The 11,926-nt window shown below is 39.1% G+C and overlaps 1 protein-coding gene across 40 annotated transcripts in view; it reads right to left on the reverse strand.

The window, feature by feature from the left end:
• Ptprd (protein tyrosine phosphatase receptor type D) overlaps positions 1 to 10,033 on the reverse strand; it is a 2,211,569-nt gene extending 2,201,536 nt beyond the window's left edge. For 20 of the 40 annotated variants that reach the window (XM_029475790.1, XM_029475789.1, XM_029475786.1 and 17 more), the window contains exon 1: positions 9,728 to 10,033. The gene's annotated coding sequence lies outside the window, so the exon portion shown is untranslated. The remainder of the gene's footprint in view (positions 1 to 9,727) is intronic. The other 20 variants (XM_029475779.1, XM_029475770.1, XM_029475764.1 and 17 more) reach the window with 3 other exon arrangements.
• Between the last annotated feature and the right edge of the window lie 1,893 nt (positions 10,034 to 11,926).

Here is an 11,926-nt window from a genome sequence, read left to right on the forward strand (position 1 = left end):
AAAAAAAAAAAAAAAAAAAAAAAAAAAAAAACACTCCCCTACCACAATCAAACTACAACAAAATGTGTTCGGTGCAATTACTGGTATAATATGTGGAAATGAGAATATATGAATGTAAGTAGCTCATACAAGTAAATTTAAGTATAATGACTCTTTTGGGGCCAATTCTTGCATTTCCATTCCTTTGGAATTGTATCTGGCTTATTGTAAGCACCCTCAAAATTTGTTTGTATCTGCCGACTCTGACACCCCCTTGTGAAATCTTCAATGATATGTATTCATCTGCATCATAGTCACCTGCAGAAGATACTTACACCCTAAACTTCACACCACATCAGTTCATTTTCCCTGACTTTGCATGTTGATTGTTCCATAGTTATGGTGCCGAATTAACTGGTACTTGTTGGTTTTCCATAAACTGTAGCTTGTGGTCAACAGACACTGCATATGCCATTGTGTTTAAAGGGTACTTATTCAGCATAGAATCTTAAGCCAATAGGTAACAGATGCCTTTAGTACTTTTTTCATTTGAAAATGATATTATAAAAGCAGATCAAAGTGGCATTAAAATTTCTCCACTTTGAATATTCAGAAGCTCTGAAACTGTGGCATTCCTCTTAATTACTCTTAAATATTATAAATCAAGGGATCCTTGTTATAACTATTTGCACCAAGAGAAAAATAGAACAAAGGAATTTAAACTATAGTGTCTGAAGAGAAGTTAATGGACAAGTTAGTGATCCATTTTGTGTTTAATTTTTAGTTTATTTTTATTTTTTGTTTTTAGTATTTAATATACATGGTAAAATAATAAGACTATATATATTTACCACTGAAAATAGTCATTTATATATAATAAATTGACCATTATTAGCACATTCTATATAAAAATGCCTTAGGAGCCCATGGGAAGATATTGCTAGACAAAATGTCTAGAACACAAGATGAGAATAATATCACAAGTTATTCTTTCTTAAAAGATCCTCTCTCTCTCTCTCTCTCTCTCCTTTTTTTTTTTTTGCAGTGTATGGAGGGTGGAGTGGTATGTATACATATGAGTGTAGGTCCCTTCAAAATCCAAAAAAATGTCAGCTTCCCTGGAGCTAGAGTTATGTGATTGTAAGCTACTGGACATGACAACATGCACCCTGGAAATTAAACTCAGTGTCTGTAAGAGCAGGAAGTGCTCTTAACTGAACAGTGATTCCATCAGCCCCAAATGATAAGTTAGTCTAAAACCACCTGCAAATTGGGGGAAAAGATAAATTGTAACACTCTCCTCTTAAGTAGCCAGGTACTTCTTAAGAAATTGTTTGCGTCTCAAACTCTAGAAAATGAGATCTAAGGTACTTCTGAATGAGATGCAAATTAACAACACAAATGCCAGAATATTTCTATTTTAAGTTCATACTAGAACACCTCTTATCATTCTAAGAAGGCTAGTGAAGCTCTCTGTGTCTGAAATATACAAGGTCCCTGTGAAGTCCAAAGAAATGATCAGGAGTGGAATATTTGAAACCCAATTTGGATGAAAGGATTTGAGCAATACTGAGAATACTGCTTTGTTAAGAATAACCTCATCTCTTCTGATCTGTATTCAAATATTGATTTCTCTATAGGTTCAACATATATTTCACACTGAAATATTATTGGGTATTGCTTTTTTCATAAAAAAATTTCTACTGATGAGATAATTAAAAAAATTGCTTGCACACCTATAATACCATACCCATTCACAAACAGAGAGACACATATAGAAAGAGAGACAGAAGAGAAACAAAGAGAGGAGAGAAAGAAAGCACAAGAAAATCTCTTGAGATACACTGCCATAGTTTTAAATCAAGGTTTTATAATATATCAAATAATACATTAGTATTATTAAAGCTGGAAAGTTAGCAAAATATCAGTGTTACCAAAAATAAACAATCCTCCAGGCACTATTTTTTATAAGAAGGAATATCTTCCTGAGGACCAAGAAAATGAGAGAATGAAGCACCAAATTTAATCATTTGAAACACAATTCTACTGCCCTCTACCCAACACTGTTGTTTTTAACCACAAAAGTGTAAATAATGTGGCTGAGCCTTGTCTTGAAAGCAACATATTTTCTAGGAGAGAGGGAGAGAGAGAGGGGGGAGGGGGAGGAAGGGACGGATGGGGAGAGAGAGAGAGAGAGAGAGAGAGAGAGAGAGAGGGGGGGGGACACAAACAACACAGAATGGACACATCCATCCAGAGAGAGAGAGAGAGAGCATAATCACACAAGCCATTGTACAAAATGACCCTTCAGAACAAGTATTATAAATAACAGTAATTGGAAACTAATTTTATACATATATGGATGAAATAGCAACTAGTGAAAAGAAAAACAGGCCATGAATTTGAAGGAGAACACAGTGGGAGGAAAGGGCATGAATTTGAGAGAGAATACAGGGGGAGGAAAAGGAAGGGGAGAATGTGTTTATTTATAATTTCAAAAATAAATTAAGAAATAAAGGGAAGAAATACTACTTGAGTGTACTGCACAGCACAATGCAAAATAATAAATGAAGAGAAAATTTCCTATTTTTTTATTACATAAAATTTAGCCTTAATAATTTGAACTATAATGTTTTCAGGCTGACACAATATATGATCCAGCTACTACTTTTGAAAAGCCCTTGTTAATAATACTAGATAGTAATACATTATTGTATTCTACATAAGAGCATCTAGGGGAGAATACTAGGGAAATATTTTAAAGTCTAGTCAGGAATGTCCTCATGAGTTCTGCAAGAATTTAGCACAGAATACTTTATTAAAATTAAGGATACATAACAATTATAGTTCATTTCTTTTTTTTCTTTTTTTTTTTTTTTTTTTTTTTTTTGGTTTTTCGAGACAGGGTTTCTCTGTGTAGCCCTGGCTGTCCTGGAACTCACTTTGTAGACCAAGCTGGCCTCGAACTCAGAAATCCGCCTGCCTCTGCCTCCCGAGTGCTGGGATTAAAGGCGTGGGCCACCACGCCCGGCGTTTATAGTTCATTTCTAAAATATATTTTTATCTTAATTTTTCTTTCCTTTGAGATTTGTAACAATATAAGGCCTCCGATAAAGCTATCTTGCACTTACTTCAATGTGATCAGAATTTCTTCAGTGTCTCTGTTCTTTGCTGAGGAAGCCACTGCATATCTGGCATGATTATAACAGCAGCAATGATAGAAATCCTGACTGTAACTTCCACTGTGATTTGAAAACACGGGGTTTGATGGGTGCTTAAAGTGCCAACACTGGCCTGGAGACTCATTAGTGTTTCCCGTGCCATGTCAACATGACAGTAGTACAGCGTGTGCCCACAGTGCTCTATTGCTTCTTGTGATGTTGGAGAGTGTGACACACGAGGAAATGGCCATGAGGCAATGCAGCTTAGAAGATAAAGAAGGCTGCCAACAAATGACAGTGGGAGACAGAAAGGCTGTCACTGCTGCTAAATATGCAACAGATTCCACCCTGCTTCTAGAAGAGATGCCTGTGACACAGAATGATAGAGAAAAGGGTGCTGTGGTACAGCAGGTAAATGCACAATCCTAAAATAGGTGGGACACTGTCAGGTTTTGTTGTTGTTGTTGTTGTTTTATTTTGTTTAACTATGGAATTCAAGTGTTTTTAATGATTTGGATATATTTTGTAAAACCATAGGTCAGTAATAACTTGCCCAGTTTTATGTTGCTAGCATAATGGGTGTTGTACTTAGCACTCTTTGACACATAGGAAGGCCAGCAAATTCCAGTCAAACTGTAGACTCTGTTGCTTTGTGTCATTGTGTCATTATGAATGGACATCCTGACTCAATAGCTTTAGATAAGTTAGAAATAGAAGAGGCGTTATTTATTGTATAATTCCACTGGTTACTGTGTCCATGGTACAAGAGATATTGTCTTGATAATTATTCTAAAATTAAAGAAAAAAGAAGTGAATCATGAAGTGATAAACTGCCTCTCTGTGTGTTACACGCATACCTGAGTGCAAGGCCTAAAACTTGGAAATATGGCACAACGCAGGTAAGAGAAAGACTTCCCCATTACTCTGTGGGCCAAGCTTTAATGTGAAAAAAAAATGTCTCAGATTTTTAATAAGAGTATTTGGGAGAACAAGAAAAGGGAAAATGTGGTCTTTAAAGTAAGAGTAAAAAATCTCCCCTCTCTATAGTCTTACCCTCACCATCCTTTACCTTTAAACAGAATGTCTGTTGTTGTTTAAGATTCCAGGTCATTATATTCCTACATTAAAGGATGCATTTATCTGAAAGTGTGGTATTTGTTTATGTGCATGTGTGTGTGTGTGTGTGTGTGTGTGTGTGTGTGTGTGTGCTTCCTCCTTTTAAAAGCAGACTAGTTTAGTAGCTAAAGCCAGTTACAAGTCTAAAATGGCAAACACTGTTGTTCTTGGCTTTGGTTTTATGTTGATGCTTTTACATTTTGCGTTTGATTTTGGACTCTGATTTAATATTTCCTAGCATCGAACACTGAAAGTGAAGTATATATGACTTGCTTGTAGCTGAAGAAAGCCATGTTCAAGACTTTTATCTGAACCCACTCAAAACATTTATGCTAACAAAAGATTGATAAAAACCCTAGGGTGTGTGAAGGCATTTAATAATCAAAGAGAACACATGCACTCAACACACTGCTGACTTTGTTCTCTGCTCATGTACCCACTGAACAAATCCCCTTTTTATTACTAATTAAGAATGTCAAATATCAGTTTGTATCGCTTTCTTAAAAGCTGTTATTCACAATTTTTTGATACAATGTATATTAGTATACCTATAACTGGCTACTTAAGTACTTGTGAGGTTAAAAAATCATCAGATCAAATAGTCACAAATTGTGTTCTTAATTAAAATAGCTTCATTGCTTCCTTATACACATTCAAACAACTATGCAAGGTCTCCTGGATAAAATCATGTACACTTAAGTTAAGACATCGTTAAACTCAAATGAAACATATATTCAATGATACATATGTTCCGTTCCGTTCCTGGCATTTAAGATCAGTAAGTGTGTGTTAGAGTACAGAGGTGATGTCCATTTTACTTCAACACACCTTTGGCTTTGAGAATACTTATTAGAATATTTAGGAAACATAAGAATTTATAAAAACTCAAGGCCTTTGTATATTGTACTTTATTTGCTTATGAATTAATCAAATATAGATAATATGCTACCAGCGAGTTTGAATCATTTTTTGATCTTTAATTATTGTATATACAGTGGTAATTTCACTAAGTTCAGTAGTGAGATATATAAGACATTTATACTGAACACTGTGCTCAATCTCATGGCATACTGTCCTCTGAAAATTTCTCAGGAGATGAATAGTATCTTTTGAAGATAATGGGTTGTTGGCTTGTAATTGGCTAGCAGGTGTGGAATGTGCTGTCCAAGCACGTACTGGACAACCCACCACTAAACACAACTAAACTGGTAGAGAAAACCTGCTGTGTAAGATGGAAATCATTCTATGTTTACATCTTTTCATACGTGAAGTCATCAATTACTTCCCCACTTCTCTAACATGTAAAGACTGAAGGTTTTTTTGTTTTGTTTTGTTTTTGTTTTTTCTTGTTTTCACACTCTGCAACATGCATTTAGGGAAACCATATAAGTTGCATTATATATATGCAATATTGTAAAAATAATAAATATACAGAAATAAAGAGAATTATTATTTGAAGTTGGAAGAGCAGAGCCACTGTGGGTTTCTTTTATTTTCTGTTTTTCTCAAACTTTTCTGCTATTTGATTACAGAGATGACAATTCAAAGACAGTAAATGATGGAATATTTTCTCAACAGCAAGAGTAAAGGGTGCTTCAAAGGAACTCAAGACAAATGTCTCCTCACCTCTACAGGCTCCATCTTGGTTCTCTGGAGCCACTGCAAGGATCATTCAACCAAGAAAGCAACAGACCAATGCCTGTCCAACATGGCTTCAAAACTTGGCACTTTTGCAAACAAGATGTTTGCTTTTGACTCCTTTGTGGATTCTTAGACTGTCACAGTATAATCTGACAGTTTGCCAAGTGTTAGACTCAATTACATCAGTAATTATGCTAGACTGTTTCATAGTGTTTTGTAATAGGAATGATGTAAGGTTGCTAGCACTCTCTTTACTAGGCAGGAAGTTCTTGGTAACTTCAACCAAGCAACCTTTCTTAGGTAACACAGGAAGTCCCAGATCCCTTGTTTTTGATCACATTATGTCTTCCCCTAAAGATACCACGCATTTTTTGTACATCAGTTGTTTGTCTTTATTTAATACCTTGAACAAATTTTAAAGCCTGTTGTGAGTGCAGTTAACTTTTATGCTGCTGATTGTATGAATGAAATTTCATTTATTCCTTATTAATGTACAGTGCTTTTGAGAAATCTAATGAAATCCAAGTGAACCAAAAGTAGTAGGAAACACACACACACACACTTAAACCTATTAACAGATAAATTGAATTGCCATTCAGCTCAATAAAAAGTTCTACTCATTTAATTTCCCCTCTAAATTTTTGAATTATCAAGTATGTTCATTATATTATTGGTGTAACTAGAGTTTATTAACCTCAGAATAGGTGCATATCCAAAAGATACTATCAAGCTAAGGTATTTGCCTCAAACAACAGAGGCTCTTCTACAAAGTTATATGTTGTATGTACAGATATAGATAGACAGATATATAGTTGACAAATGTGTGGATGCATATATAGGTAAGTAATGATTTTATTATGTTACTTCACAAATAGTACTTTCCAAATTTTTCAAAAAAAAAAAGATACATGTAGGTTAGTGGCATGTGTAACTTGCACTACAGATCAGCTGTTTTTTAACACATACAAACTTTTAATTCACTATCCTCTAAAATAATAAAGCTTTAGTAAAGTAGAGTTATTAGAAGTTACAATAAAGGTATGTCTCTAACCACAAAACAATGTGCACCAATTGCAGCCACAAGAGTGGGGTTAGCTATTACTTGTTCCTGAAGTGTTAAACCTGTATCTGTGAGAACTGTATTTTAGCTTCCACTACACCTTAACATCACTAAGGAAAGTGTCATCAGTACCAGCATTCTTTACACCCCCATATGTTTGGGTTCATGCACCCTCCATGCAATACATGAAAGAAATACCACCATTGCATACATGAGAAGAAGAAAAATTTTATCAATAGTTTAACATTGCAATCCAAGACCTAATTAACATTGCTTTGCTTTCTAAATTATGTCTTTTAAGAAAATGATCCTCCTATTGAGAACTTCACAAATTATATGACCATGTGGTCTACAAAATCAAATTTATGTTGCTATAGTTACAGAAACAGACTTCTAAATTTCATGTTGATATTAAGGGAAAGGAAGGTATATTTGCTTTCACCAACTGCAACTGTAAGCAAATGCAGGTCCACAGCACTTTATTAGTAAAAACTCCTTTGGTAAGCATACGTTAGAGGAATTCATCATTCATTCCCTGCAGACTGCTTATGTATTTCATCAGACCATTATCTGATCTGAATAACAAGAACAATTGCATAATAAAACACATTACTGCTGACACTAGCAACTTTATTCTTTCAACTTTAAAGTTGCAACTCCTGTATGACATAAAAAGCTGGTGTCAAAAAGCTAACAATTTTATCATTTTGGCTAAGGTTCCCCTCTCTATGGTTACAGAAACAGTTACCAGGTATCTCTGTAGGCATGACTAGAAACAGCTTTTAATTCAGGATGCCCTTCCTCACACTGTGACACAATGATAACAGAGCCAGAATGTGTGTCAGTTCATTGTCAATGTAACTACTGATAAGTCTCTGCTTTCAGAAACCAACAGTTCTCCTGTGCATTCTGTGGGAATAGATACATACTAAAATATATGTAATTGAATGTTTGGTTCATTCTTCAGTACTACAGCTTATGGACAATTATCCCTTTATGTATTTTTTTTCAAATGCCATGCATCATCGTAGAGATTTGAGGTCACATATTATAGAGAAAATATATATAATCCAGATTTGATCAACCAATGATCTCAGTTTAAATTATTTAAATTCATTTAAATTCAATCACAGGAATGGCAATAGAGAGCAAGGGGTGAGAAATAAAGTGATGTTCAGGAGAAAATGACACATCTTTCTGAAGTGATTCCCTTCCATTACAACTTTGTGTCACCAGAATCATCATCGGGTACACTGTCCTGTCCAATCACTCTAAAACTTATGTCCCAAGACAATCAGAACCACCCAAACAAGATGGCACAGTTCTAAATGCTTTTCCATTTTCAACCATTCTGGCTTTTTTCATACTTTTTGAAATCGATGTCCAACGAAATTTTTGCTTAACTATTTGAGTTGAGAGGTGACAAGATTTTTGACTGCAAAAGTCTCAATTAATTATGAGAAATCTCATAAGCATTAATTGATAAGTGATTCTTATAATGAAATTTTACCTGCTAATTAGTTGTAATACTCAGTCTAATTTTCTAAATTTGCAAGGGTTTTGTTGGAAAAGTATGTATTATATTAGCAGAAAAAATTGAGTGTTAGAGATAAATCACATTGACTTTCTTTCTTACCACGATTTGACTCCAGTCTGTATTAGGGCCATTATGTCAAAGAACTTTGCATTTAAATCGGTCCAGTTGTTTCTAACCTGCAATTCCTACTGTACCTACAGTGTATGTAACAATGCAAGAAGAATTAGATTCAGAACCCATTTGGCAGTGATAAAGAGGGGGGAATGCTGAAACGTTATTGATTCTCTTCCCTCTTGTGCAAAACAAACTGACTCAACTATATTTTTCCTGACATAACATAAAGGTTTTATTTAGATATTACAAAATATTGGCGAATGTCAGGCTACACATGTCTCCTATTCTTTTATGGTACCATTAACCCTTTGATGGGAGGGAGGACGGGTGTCCTACTTGCGTGCACAGAAAAGCTGCAGCCTCTGACAGGGGATGCTAGTCCAAGAGAAATGCTACCTGCAAAAGTTTTTGATGCAGCGATATTCAGCCTTCAGAGATACCTTAAACCTGTCAGCAGCTGATGAGCCTGTCACAGTTCATAACCGGCTGTGTCAGAGTCCCAGCCTCAGCCCGCTCTCACACTGCATTCTTCACAGTTCCACTCCAAATTAACTTCATCAGATTCTCCACCTAGGCTTGTGCCAGGACTTCCTCCACACAGAAACGCCTCACAGACATGAAGTCATCCGAATAGGGTTGTGTTCTAGTCTTGCAAACCATCTTTCTTAACTTTCCCTTGACCCAATTAATTTCACTCGGGCTCCTTACAACTAAAGATAAAACAAGTAACCCACTGAAGTCAGCAAAGGATAGAACTTGGGGGTGGACCAGGGTTGAAGGTGACAGGAAGGAGGAGGCAATGGGCTGGTAATCCTCAAGATTTCCTAGGTATTAGTCCTTCAATCTTAGAACCAACCAACATGTTCACAAGCCAGGTCTTCTAGCAGCCCTCGAACAATGAGCCTTTAACAATCAGACTCCTGGGAATGCTGCACATGCAGACACTCCTAAGTGATCTTCCACAAAGAAACCCACACAAAAATGTTTAGCGAAGCACTTCTCAGGTAGGAATTACTCAAGTTATATAAGGCAAGTTCTTCCCCGGTAAAACGAACCGGGAGGAAGCATTAGGTAGACGCCTCACTTTAGAGAGCAAGACCAGAGAGCAGTTTTACTTACTAGGGCAGCCGCTCCGCTCTCCTCGGGAACAGAGGAGTCTTCCTTCCCTTTCTTCCAGTCCAACCGAGAACTGTCTTTCTATTCCAGGGTCCGGGCTCAACTGCAGACAGGGAGAGCAACGGCCTCAGCCGGCAGCGCTCGCTCGGCGTCGGTGGGCTGCAGCGCTTCGGCTTCTTTAAAAGTGGTATCTGGGTGTGCGAGGGCGGCGCGGGAGGGTGGCGGCGCGCTCGGAGCCCGCGGGTCCCGCAGACGCCCGGGCGAGTGCCCGCAGGTGCGGCGGTGCGCGCGGGCGGGGCGGGGCGGGGCGGGGCGGGACGGGCGGCTGCTGCGGGAGGGAGCGCCCGGGATGCTGGGGCTCGCACTCCGCTGGCTGGCTCGCTCGCGCTCGCGCACAGGCGCTCGCACCCGGCCCGGCGCGCCGCCCGCGCTCACCTGCATTTCCTTAACGAGCCACTTGATGGCTGCGGCGGCGCGGCCGCGGCGGGCAGGACCGGCGGGGGGCGGCTGGCTGCCGAGGCGACAGAGACCCGAGCCTGGGCAGCCAGGCCTTGCCTCGAGCTCAGCGCGGAGAGCACCCTCCAGCTACCGGGCGCTGGACAGCGCTTGGCCAGGTGCGCACTTCTCCAGGTGTCCCTGCTGCCCTGCTCCAGGTTTCTTGGAGGGAAGCTGGCGGTAAGGGGTGAAGAGTTGGGGTCTGAAATGTAGGGACCAGAGCACTACAGTCAGAGGATGGAGAGAGAGAAAGAGAGAAGGAAGCACTTGTCTCAGGGATGTGCTTCTGATACAGGATGTAGTTTGCAGTCCGGGTGCTGGCCAGTTTGGTGGGGCTTAAGGGGAAGAAGAGGCTCAGCCATCAGCCATCGTGACGGTTATCTTGAAGAAAACCTGTGGAAGAGTTTCTGGGATGCAGCTTTGGTACTCCGGAGAGGACGCCCACAGGTACATGATGATGAGGCTCCTTCACAACCACCTTGATATCCCAACGCAAATGGTTTGTGCCTCCACCTGCCCCCAGATGCACTTCAGACTTGGGGTTCCTGAGAGAGGAACTTAACCCTTATTCCCAAGAAAGGTATACAGGGAACCGAATCCTCAAAGGACAGGGTGGGCCAGATAGAGTAAAGGCTTTCTTAGGTTTACAATATGTTTGATCAGAACAAAGCTATTGGCAACAAATGCTGTTCCCTGCTAGACAGAAAGCAAGCACATCCCTCCGTTGGTGCTTAAAATGAAGAGAAACCAAAATAGTTATCACTCTGGTAACAGTAACCAACCCAGAACATTGCGGGTGTACTCTGGCTAAAGGTGTTGTGAACATTGTGGAGCAAACTAAACAGCTGTGAGCCACTTCTACCCAAAGAGGCATAAAGCTTCATCAAAATAAGTGACACGCTCCCACAGCGTTCCTTTTTTTCTTTCGTGCCTGATTTCATTCTTGCTTAGTTTCTTTGGCTCTTCATTAGTGACCCATCCTCTGTCGGGCTCCCTGCTCAGCCGCCTTAAAGCCACTGTGCTCACAAATCCAAAAAGTTTCACAGGTACCTTCATTGTGTCTTAAAATGGCTTTTGTTAATGTCAGTATGTAAAACAAGTGACACATGGTGTAAGAGAATGCACGTGACATCTTTATGCAATTATACAGAGCACTTGCTTTTCTTATGTGTTGTCTGTCCAAGATGGTGACTCATTCTCTGTCTCTGTCTCTGTGTCTCTCTCTGTCTCTGTCTCTCTATGCTTCTATCTCTGTTACTCTTCCTGAGTCTTTCTCTCCCTCCTTCCCTTCCACCCTACCTTTCCCTCTTCCTCCCTTCCTCTTTTAGTCTCTCCCTCTTCTCCTCCTCTCCCTTTCCTTTTCCTCCTTTCCTTTTCCTAGACTCCCTCTGCTTCCCTTCTTTCTTCCTCCCAGCATCTCCTCTGTACAGATGTACCCCACTCAGCCCTGTCTCAGTCCCTTCCAGTTAATATTCTATAATGGTTTTACATGAACTTTGTTAGGCAGCCTCTGACTACCAACAGGGAGTTGGTGCTGATTGGTAAAAGGGATGCTGGGACTCAAGGATACAGCTCCGTTTCCAGTCATCACTGGGTCATTACATATGCTATTCTACTCAATGCCAACTGGCAGCCGAAATGATTTCCTCTCTGCTATCCATAATATCTTTATCCTACCCTTGGAAACATAATTAATAATATAAGAAA

Source organism: Mus caroli, chromosome 4 (genome assembly GCF_900094665.2).
Source record: "Mus caroli chromosome 4, CAROLI_EIJ_v1.1, whole genome shotgun sequence".
NCBI classification, from domain to species: Eukaryota; Metazoa; Chordata; class Mammalia; order Rodentia; family Muridae; genus Mus; species Mus caroli.